The sequence below is a fragment of the Diabrotica virgifera genome, chromosome 9 (genome assembly GCF_917563875.1).
Source record: "Diabrotica virgifera virgifera chromosome 9, PGI_DIABVI_V3a".
Taxonomy (NCBI): Eukaryota; Metazoa; Arthropoda; class Insecta; order Coleoptera; family Chrysomelidae; genus Diabrotica; species Diabrotica virgifera.
The window spans coordinates 106,895,882-106,908,158 of record NC_065451.1 but is presented as its reverse complement, the minus strand read 5'-3'; the positions used below and the strand labels follow the sequence as shown (position 1 = coordinate 106,908,158).

Genomic DNA, 12,277 nt, shown 5'->3' with positions numbered 1-12,277 from the left:
CGAGTATTCGTTTTTTTCGGAAGATGGAAGACCGCAAATCAGTTCAGCTGGCTAAAGGCTTTTTAGGAGATTTAAATTATTTTGAGTTTACATTTTTAGCAACAGTTTTTAGCGACATTTTTCATATTATAAACTAGATAAAAAGGACTCGTCAATTAATACGTGATAAAAGAAGCGAATAATTTTTTAATTCTATTTTTGACAAGCAAGCACAAGGATCGTCATTAATACTTTGAAAAGATCTATGTAGGTGTGATGATGGTATGAGCACGAATGCAAATTCTACCCAATACAGAGCATTAATTTTTTTATTTAATATATTATGATATTTTAATGAAAATGGATGTACATTTTCAGGATTGTGATGAATTAAAATTCGTAAGCTTAGCAGATACAACAAAGTTCGGGTCATACAGTTTGATCATTCCTTCCGACGCTTTTCAAAATTTATTTTGAGTTTTTGGCAACAAATTTACTAAAATTCAAAGACTTAAAAGAGAGCTCTGCCTTTTTTATGCTGACGGAAATTTAAAAAATGGTAATTTGCAAGAATTGGTTATAAAATTACAACCAATTAAAGACATTGTTACAGAAGACTATAATTTGTTTTGTTTAATTCTGACAATTCCATCGAATACCTTATCTGTAGAAAGAAGTTTTTCGTGCTTAAAAAGGCTAAAAACTTTTAGTTTGACTGTTATCGCACTCATAGAGAACTATTAAATAAACTTATGTACAAGCATCCTTTCTACGAGGTTATCATTGATAGATTTGCTTCCATAAACGATCGAAGACTCGACTTGATTTATAAAAATTAATTATTATAGTTTAAGTCAGTTTTATTAATCTATCTAATACATACTGCTTTTTTGCTTAAGTATCTCTTCATCCTCGTCTCTAAAATAAGTGCCATAAAAAATAAATAAAATAAATTTCGACCAAGAGTCAGGATTCTGTTAACCGAGATACGATAGTATCAAGCGGCGCCGCTAGGAGGAGCTCTAACCACAATATACTGCAGATATTTTAATAGATGCAGTTCTTCTTCGTCTCGAGTTGATTCAATTCAGTCTACTTGCAATAGCCTCTTCGATAAAGGGTAGAGACCCAGAAACACTGTGTCAGAGGATGGCAAGAGACTCGAATTGAATCAAAACGAAAACGATTATTTTCTTTTTCTTTTTCATGCTTTACTCGGTTTAGAGTACAAAATGACCAAGTGTTCTTAAGGTATTCTGAGACGCATTGTTGGAGAAGCTCCTCCTAGCGGCGCCGCTTGATACTATCGTATCTCGGTTAACAGAATCCTGACTCTTGGTCGAAATTTATTTTATTTATTTTGTCATTCCCCGTTAGAGGACAGTCTAACCACAATATACTGCAGATATTTTAATAGATGCAGTTCTTCTTCGTCTCGAGTTGATTCAATTCAGTCTACTTGCAATAGCCTCTTCGATAAAGGGTAGAGACCCAGAAACACTGTGTCGGAGGATGGCAAGAGACTCGAATTGAATCAAAACGAAAACGATTATTTTCTTTTTCTTTTTCATGCTTTACTCGGTTTAGAGTACAAAATGACCAAGTGTTCTTAAGGAATTCTGAGACGCATTGTTGGAGAAGCTCCTCCTAGCGGCGCCGCTTGATACTATCGTATCTCGGTTAACAGAATCCTGACTCTTGGTCGAAATTTATTTTATTTATTTTGTCATTCTCCGTTAGAGGACAGTCTAACCACAATATACTGCAGATATTTTAATAGATGCAGTTCTTCTTCGTCTCGAGTTGATGAAATTCAGTCTACTTGCAATAGCCTCTTCGATAAAGGGTAGAGACCCAGAAACACTGTGTCAGAGGATGGCAAGAGACTCGAATTGAATCAAAACGAAAACGATTATTTTCTTTTTCTTTTGCCATAAAAAAGTTTTCAAGTTGTTAGGGCCCTAAACTCTAAACATTTTTTAAAGAATTATTAATGAGATTTGGGCACGTCATAGGTATAAGTATACCGAAATTTATTTTGGGTCCGGCAGACTTTCCTCATCTTCACCACTTTTTTAGGCCACGAGCCGCCGCTGGAATTAATACTATTATAATACATATAAAAACTAATTCAAATTACTAGTAATTTTATTAATATTCTGAATAATTATGTAACCACTTAATACTAAAATAAAAAAAGTGTCCATCTATGCTATCCCAACACATTTTCACCTTTGAAATCGTAAATTTCCATTCCCATTAAAAAATAATTTGTACTGTATAAGTATATTTCTTTTGAGCTTCATTTTTTTTTTTCAAAATACTGCAACATGAGTTTTAAATTATGACAAAGTACAATACTTGTTTCAATATTAACATGTAAATAAAATAATCCTAATTACTTGTAAAAGTAAGGTTATAAATTTAAGAATACAGAACTCTCTTTTAACCTTTAACTACCCGCGCATCAAGTTATAACATAACTACACGCGTGGCGTACTTTATACGCCACAAGAAAATATACTTAAAAACAGCAGATTTGTTTATTTTTTTTTTGAAAAAATACACTTAGTTGTTTTTTATAAACCTTATTTGGGATCAGTGAATACTTGGAGTTCCTTCTCAGTAAGCCAATTGGGATTTATAACTGGAATCATGGAATAACTGGATTCCACGATAAATAAAATTACTAATAAAAAATTTTTTGAAATGTGATTTTTTACAGGAAAAAAAGTATTGTATTCGCGAACTCAATCGACTATAGGTGGCAGTGCAGTTGCATGAAAATGGCCGATGTAATTGGGATAACGCATTTTGATATAATTAATATTTTTATTGATGTAATTAACTAATATAAATAAATCATTCATTAAATGAACACACCAGACAAGCATTCAATCGACATTGATACATAGGTTAACGGATGTTTTGTTTAAATCTTCATCCCAATTCCTCTAGTTCCAAATAAGCGGCAGCACCCTCGCTTGAGTTCGCGAATAAAGAAAAATATATTTTGTGCCATAATAACTAAAAAACAATTGAAATATGTACTTATATTACTACTTATATTAACATAATCGTGGCATATATTGTTCACCACCGGAAACAACAAATAATAAAGTGCAAATTACGATTTTCCCAGAACGCCGATTAGAACGAAACTAAAACCAAATTGTAAAGCACATTCCAGTGACAGGTTAGGGAGATAAACAAGGTCAAAAATTAAATTTTTTAATATATTTGCAGTAGAATTTTTATATCTGGCGTACAAAATATGCCAGCGCGTGTAGTTAAAGGTTAAAACCAAAGTGGCATTAGACTAATTTTAAAATTCCTGCTAAAAGGAAAAAGGTAAATCTGGCAACAGTGCCGTCGTTTGCTGGACATTAAGGCCCGTATTCATAGTCGGTACTCAAGTCAGCGTCGATGCCAAGTCCGACCTTGAACAAACTCTTATACAAATTTGTATACAAATTTTTTCAAGGTCGACCTTAAGCATCGACTCAGACTTGAGTCTCGACTATGAATACGGGGCTTAATCTCTCCCTAATATAAATATGGTATTTTTACTATAATACGTCCAACCCTCACAGAAATCATGTAGCACGTTGCCACTATCGGCTTGGATTGTAACTACGTTTTGACAACGTCAAATTTGATGTAAACATTCAAATTTAATTTTAATAATTTTTGGATAACGAGCTAATTTTTCTAAATTGTGTTTGTACTTATACAAAAAAATATCTTGCAAAATGAGTCAAGTGCTATGTACGGTTGTAACAATTATAAACAGCAAAAAGAGTACAAATCATTTTTTAGAATGCCAAAAGATAAAAATATGCAAGTAGAAATATTTATTGGGAATTGTGTTGATTTTTAAAAGTATTTAGAGGCATGTATTTTAAATTTGACTTAGGCCCGGTCTTTTCACCTTCGAATAAATACGCTCTTATCTGACAGTTAGCTATCTGGAGGATAAATATTTATTCGCCAGATAAAATGTACCCGTCTTTTCACATCAATTTATGTTCCAGATAGTTATCCTGTAGATAAGCTCATCTCTATGGATAAGCTTAAACAGTAAGTTTAGACTCGGAACACATCTGATTTTGTGTTTATTTTATTTTCAGCTTTAACCTAACCTAACATAATTAGATTTTCACATAATGACATAATCAAAATGATTTTATTTCCATTTTGGAAGAAGAAAATGTAAGTAAATCAAAGAATTGCAACTTAAAAAAATAAGTATATAAAGTCATAAGGTTTAGAAATACATTTCCATATTTTAATCAGACAACAATTTGATTATGGTGAAAAAGTTTACTGGAGAGCTTGAACAAGAGGTAAATCAATTTTAAATTAGTGGAAAACTGTTAATTTGTATGTAAAGAAGACAAAGACAAGTTTATATAAAGACAAGCTAGCTAATGAAACAGATGCAGTGGTAATTTTGTTCACATAATTATAATATATGATTATTAAATCTATTAACTGTTCAATGATGTAAAAATTTGTTAATGTGGGGAAAACTTTTATTTAAATTCAATACTATATTTCTGTAGTGGTATGGCAAAACCATGTCTGATTTTAGCCAGAATGAGATTATTTGCTTGATATGCTATTTAGTAAGAGTGTGCTATTTAGTGCTCAAGTTGGTAGAGTTTGGTATGTGTATGATGAAGGTAAAAACCCCTTTTTACTTAAAGTAGGACCCCGATTATCTGGGTGCGGATTATCTGTGCTATGATTTTCTATTACTCAAGTTGCATTTTTGATGTTTTATCAAAATAGCGTCATCGTAAATCACTTGACGGAAACTTTATATGACGAAAGAGAGACTCATAATGAAAGATTTATTTTTTCTGTTACCTTTTTATGGTAGTATTATAGTATTATTATACATAAGTATAATACAGTACAGTACAGTAACCCTAATAACACAAAACATTCCATGAATGTTCCTAGAATGTACACACAGGACATTGAAAACATTCCTGGAATGTCCCCAAATGCACACGAATGTCCCTGGAAAGTCCCAGGAAAGTGCTGTGTCAGCATTTTAAATATTCTTAGAATGTTCTGTTGGAACATTCCATGAATGTCTACGAATGTTCTTTGGACATTCACAGTCTATTTTTTAGACTGAATGTCTTGTTGGAACATTCCATGAATGTTCTTTGGACATTCACAGTATATTTTTAGACTGAATGTCTTGTTAGAACATTCCATGAATGTCTACGAACGTTCTTTGAACATTCACAGAATATTTTTTAGACATTCACTGAAATATATCGTCAGTAATGTGACAATACCTCCTATATGTTTTTTCATGAGGTTTGCAGGAGACGAAAAACATTTTTTAAGGTCACTTTCTGTTTTCGTACGTATTCTGACTTTTTTGTAGTAAATAGATAGTTATTTACTGCAAAACAAGTCAAAAAATATATGAAAACAGGAGGTGGCCGAAACAAGTTTTTAGTCTATCTTACAAATCTCTTGAAAAAAACAGATAGGAGGTATTGTCACATCACTGACGATATGTGGCCATACCAAATAATACATCCTTGATAAATATAAACATTTTTATTGCAAAAAATCTTTACATACATTTTTTAATGTAATTTACTGACATTCCTAAATATTATAAAAAAATGTGTCACATTTGCTTTGTAAACCTTTCTTTTGCTTTTCGTAGCCACATATTCTGTTTCCTTTCTGGTTTTTTGTAGACCACTTCTCTCAGCTGATTCTAAAAGAAAATAAAATAAAAGGTAATTTTTCTATCCTTTACAATTAACAATCAGAAGAAATATTATTTACAGGTAATAATACGCATAAATAATAATAATAAAAAAATAAATATTAAATAATATTTAAATAAATAATAAATAATATTTAATAAATAAAATAATAATAATGAACATTTTGTATTTTGACAACGACATCCGACGTGGAAGTAGAAACCTTAATAAAATTATTTTTTCAAGTAAATTGTGGCTTATTTCCTCATTAGAATAGTTAATTACAAAAAAGCCACAAAGAAATAGATTTTTCACAAACAAATAAGTATTTAGTATTCATTATATTTATTGTTTTTATTATTTACTTTAATGTCCTACTGGTACATTATTTGACAAATAATGACATTTCGAAGTCTGTTAAGTATGATATAACGCCCTTGGGCATTAAATTTAAATAACGACTTAGATACTGTCAAGTTGACAAATATCAACCTAAGTAAAACTATGGTTACCACAATTATGTTACTACTGTTACTGGTAAATGTACTTATTTAAAAACTAATCAATTCAAAATTCATTCAAATTTTTCGCATATAAAGAATAATTTAGTCAGACATTAAACGTTGAAGGCACCACAGGTATTATAATAATAACGCTTTCGGTCAACGTATATCCCTCAGGCCCTTGTTAAAAACACCATTGACCTCAAGCGTTATTATCCTTATAATACCCTTGGTACCTTAATAACTGTAACATAAGATTATACCTTAATTCTTGTTTTCTATTTCTGATGTTTTTATTTATTTACATTGAATATTAATCTGTTTTGTTGTATAATCTACTTCGCAATAATTATGTGATATATTTGACTTAAAATGAATTCAAAAATTTTTTGCAGTTGGGCAACAATGTCAACTTAGATCTCCGATGTAGATAATTAATTACAACAGTATCTATATTGTACAGACTGTATTATTAATTAGGTTATTTATTTACTTATTTATTGAAATATACATCCACCAGGTATAAACCCATAAAGGTGTACATAAGAAAACTACATACATTGACTGAACACTTGATGACAAAATATAAAATAAAATAAAAGAATAACCAAAAATGTTTCTGTTGTTAATACACATACACAATAATAAACAAAGACCTTAATAAAGAAAAATAACATGGCATCAATTCGATAAGCTATTGCGTATTTCGCGTTTAAAGATGTTAAAACCAAGAAAAAAAATGCATATACCTGTGTGACATAAGCTATTGGAACAGCACAGTCTCTTAAACGAACAGATGAAAGTGAAGTTCTGTCAATATCTTTTTCTAAAAAGTGTTTTGAACATACTCCTCTATTAACAAATCTGATCTATACTTCATGTCTTCTTCGCAGGATCTTCTGGAAAGCTAAAAATACAAAATATATGCATTACTAAGCATTATTAACAAATTTTAGTTTTAAATAAAAAATATGATTAATGGACTCACAAAATATTATAAAACAGCTTAGAAATTGTTTATTAGTATAGTCGGTTCCCCAAACTCTGACACAAGTGGCTAGTGATTTTAGTAGGTAATTTTTTTTGTTTTTGGCCAATTTTGCCAAAATTACAGTAATTATTAACTATTTAGTTATTATTTTTTTTTTGCCAATTTTACCAAATTGGCAAAATTATTTACTAAAATCACTAGCCAGTTGTGTCTGAGACTCAGTAGTACTGAGACTGAGTTTAGCAAATCGACTATAATATTCTGTGTATTCATTAGTTGGTACTGCATATTATAGTGTGTGGTCTACCATCCTATTTATAAAGGCATACATTAGCAAAAACGCAAAAAGAATTACTTTAGTTTTACAAATCCTATTGTTATTATCTCTATTTACTATTTTAGTTAGGAATAAGCGAAGTTTGTGGCTTATTCACAATTATTATTAAAATAATAAATGGATATGACCAATTATTAACTTATAAAATAAAATAATAATTCTTCTGATTTATGCCTTTTATTCACTTTGTTATATCTAGGTTACTTAAAAGATTTTTTATGAATACAGTGGAACCTCGATAAGTCGGATTAATCGGGACCGTGGCTGGTTCGGGTTATCGAAAATCCGGGTTAGCTGGAGAATATTGTAAAAACTAATAAATTACGGTATACTAACAGATAAACTTCATTATTGCAAAAACATGAAATACATATTATGCACAGTACATCTAAATTACGTACAGTTGCATACAGTATTGTTCATATCTGGGTAAACAACTCAGTCGAACCGAGAAAATGTTTATTTTGTCTGATGAAAATCGTTCCGGGTTAGCCGAACTTCCGAGTTATCGGAGGCCGACTTAACGGGGTTCCACTGTAGTATTATTAGGGTATTAATAGTATTAATTTATTTTCTGAAATACAGGGCATGCCTTCGTTTACATATTTGCATACTAACCTTTTAATAGGGCTTTTCATTCACAGTCATTTGTTTGGAGCTTCTGTCATAATTGAAACGTTATTCCTGCAGATTTTTTTATCTACATTTGTTTCTGCTACTCCAACTGCGTTAAAAACAGGACACCATTTTATTCACTATGTTAATAATACTATTAAAGCTATTATAAAAGTATCCGAATTAAAAAAATATTCTTAAAAAGCACAAATAATAGAAACAACGATCCACCCACGGCAAAGCAAGGTGGCCAAGATGAAGATGCCAAGATGGCCGAAGCGAGGTCGTTGGTTGGTCGTTTTTAGTCACGTGATGCCCTCTCAAGCGCCATGCACAAAAATATATGCACGGCGAATTTGAAAATGAACGCAAAAGAAATAAATATAAATGCCTCTCTTGGGTTTTGCATAAGTTATAAGTATTTTTTTTATTAACAAAATCGCATTCCAAATTGAATATTCGCGAACAATAATTTTTATTACATTTGTATGTTTATAATATTGTATTAATTGAACTTGGGAAACTCTTTAAATTTGACATATTATTGCACTGTAGGCCTAAAGTGTCACTTAGTTTGTCTGGTATGTTATAAGTAATGTTGTATCTGTTACACGTATGTATTATTTCGCAACTTAAAATATAGGAACATTGGTAGTATGTTCACAGAATGTCTTATGGTAACATTCCAGGAATAATTTAAACAGATGTTCACCGAATGTTCCCTAAATGTCCAGGACATTGAAATATTGATAGAACTTTGGTAGTACATTCCTGGAATGTTGTGTGTTGTTAGGGAATACATACAGTAGTATTATACATAAAAAGTATGTACATGTTCGGATTATCTGTGCTTTTCAATTATCCGTGCCACCTTCGGTCCCTAGGAGCACGGATAATCGGGGTTGTATAAGGTAGGGCAGAACTTGATATATTACTTGATTTTTTATGTTGATTACTTTTCATTTTTGGGTTGGCAAATTTTTAAAATGCTCTGAAAAATTAGGCTAGATGGACATATATCAATCATTGTCAAAACGCTACAGATTTATAATCCATCCAACTGGTATATTGAATAGTAAACTAGGGCTAAACCAACTATGTATATCAAAACACAATATTTTTAAAGATTGGATAATTTACATGGCAAATTGAAGAATCTCAATAACAAGAATAAAAACTAATTTTAATATTTTTAGTAGATACCTTTCACTTTTCTGAATAAAAAAAATAGGTACAGATATGACAAACATCTAGAAGATGGAATCCTGCGTTCTTAAAGAAAAAAGCTAGTTCCAGAAGTAAGCTACCAATAATAAAATAGAGAATGTATTACAAGAAATCTAATACTTAACATAGCTCAATTGCTTCAGATAGACACACGAAAATGTAAAGGAAAGGGTACAACACAACCGTGCAAGAGAAAATGAAAGGGCAGAAGAGAGACACAAAATTCATTGATTTATTAAATTTAAAAATTAAATTATACAAAGGTCAATTAAATAAAGAATAAAAAATCATACATGTATATTAATGATCCTTCTATTTACCCATAAAGCTTGTTACTGACCAGGAGGTATACTATAATAGATATAATATATCTCATATCGCTCACTAAAGTAATGAGTGAGCCTGCATAAATGTTATTTCAGATAACTTCAAATAAATTTAACATAAAACATGTTTCAGCGGCCATTACAGCTGCCGCCTTATGCAGTCGTCCTTTTCACACCCAAACAGCACAAGTACATCCCTGGGACGTACCCGGGATGTATCACTAGGACATTCGTACGTCCTGAGGACGTACGTTTCAGGTCCTGGGAAATCCTGGGTACGTACCGAGGACGTCCGATGTTATAAAATCATCCGTGCCCAGGACATCCGACCGAACTCTCCTGGGGACGTCCGACTAAAACCTCCTTGGGACGGTCGTCCAAAACCTCCTTGGAACCTCCGACCAAACCTTTTTAGGGCATTATGTAAAATGTTTTCAGAAATTTTAAACATGGCGTTTAATTACTATTAAACTATGTTGAAAAAGTCTAAAATTATTTTATATAAATTTACTCATAAATTTTAAAGATGAAATCTGCATTTAAAATGAAAAAACACATACCTATTACCTATATATCAAACAATTTTTTATTAAAATTTAACAAACAATAAGACGTCTTTTTATGTTCCTTCTCCTCCCAATTTTTATAATTCTTTTACCTACAATCGTAGATAAAAGGATATACCTAAGTTCCTACCTTATATAAAAACACTTATGCCATAATTAAAATCGGGTTTTTGCTTAAGTATTGTATCTAACTGTACAAATTGTTCCTCTGTTTGCATTAGAAAGTTAATCTTTTGTAGAATGAATAGAAAATAACATTTCCTTCTATAACGGTTAATTTAATTCCTATCCTATGATAGGCCAGGCAGGGTTCTAGCTTAACATAATATGACACCGTTGCCGTATCCTCAATTTTTCACAAACATAACCACGTCACATAAAGTTACATTTAAAAATAGCTGCTTCAATAGTTTTGAAGCACCAAAAAAAAATAAAGTTTGGAAAAGTAAATAGTACAATATCAGTGTAAATACTGGATAGAAAAAACTCAAAAGAGGCATTTTAAATCAAAGTTCATTAAAATTGTTACAAAAGAAGATAAATAAAGATCAACTGTATAAATGTTTTTAAATCAAAAGATAATTTAAATTCTTTTTACTAATGATTATTATTAAGACATTAATTGAAATTTCAATTATTCAGTAGATTATATTCAAAGTTAACCAACACTGTTATAAAAAGGAAGATCAACTAATAAATGAAGATAAACTGTATAAATTTTGTTTAGATTATAAATATATCTCTACTTATATATTAATCTTACTATTCTTGTATATTATACCATTGATTGGAATTATACAAGAATCAAACAATTAAAGTATGGCAACACTGCAAATGTCAAATAACGAAATAACTAACTAAAAGTTATTAGATCCATTCCTGAACTGGTCTGGATTCGTAATTCCTAGGGACGTCCGTAATCGTACTTCCTGGGAACGTCCGATTAAGGTCCCATTACATTCTGACTTACCGGGACCTGAAACAGACGTTCTGGGGACGTCCGTAATCGTACTTCCTGGGGACATCTGGATTTGTAATTCCTGGGAACGTCCGATTGAGGTCCCCGAACATTCGGACTTAATTGGGACCTGAAACGGACGTTCTCGGGATGTCATGTGCTATCTGGGCAAGTATTTTGAATTTTTGAAGTGACAAATAAACTTGATCATCTGTTCCATTTAAACTCTTCTCCTATGCTAAAATTACATGCCCTTTAGCTATTATGTTTTTATGTTATTATTATGTTATTTCATTATTTGTGAAACGATATTTTTTGTGTGTGACTCGTGATACTATAAATACTTTTTTTCATGTTATTTATAGTATCATGGTGTGACTTTTAGTTTTTTTCCTATTGGCTTTGGATTGCTTGATCCATTCTGCCACGATAGATAACAAATTACTGTTTGCTACAATATCTTAAATAATAATAACGTTATAATAGTCGGTATCTTCTAGCCAGATTAAGGGAACCGGATATCTTAAAAGCCATTAAACTTCATCTTGCTTATCTACACGACCAACCTGCTTCTGTATTTTACGATGGATTTACGAACACAAGCGTTAAACTGTTTTTGGCTAGGGCTTCCTACCAACACGGAAGATCTACGAAAAATTCTTCTAGAATTTAACGAAGTCTATGGAATTGGTCCAGATGAGGTGGAAGCTGATCTTGCTGCTTTTAGGTCCTTTCTCGCTTCTGAAAGAATTATCCATTTACAAAAATCAAGGGAATGTCACCAAAATTACTATTCCGCTGTGTCTCCTAAACGAAATTTTTAAACATCACGACGTGTTCTGAGGGACTAGAACCCTCAAATTATTTTAGTGATAACAACTTTAGCATGGTTCTGATTAATATTCGTTCTATAATATATAAAACTGATGAATTATTTCTATTTCTAGAGGAATTAATGTTTCCTCCGATAGTTGCGGTTACTGAGCACTGGCTTGAAGTCAACGAGCCTCTTTTTGTAGAAAAATATTCCA

At 31.3% G+C, this 12,277-nt stretch overlaps 1 long non-coding RNA gene across 1 annotated transcript; it reads right to left on the bottom strand.

Annotated features, from left to right (window-relative positions):
• Positions 1-5,550: 5,550 nt before the first annotated feature.
• On the bottom strand, positions 5,551-8,693 carry LOC126892126 (uncharacterized). Its single transcript, XR_007700682.1, has 3 exons — positions 8,173-8,693; positions 6,976-7,133; positions 5,551-5,731 (listed from the first exon to the last, which is right to left on the bottom strand). It is a non-coding gene; the product is annotated as an uncharacterized LOC126892126 (long non-coding RNA).
• Between the last annotated feature and the right edge of the window lie 3,584 nt (positions 8,694-12,277).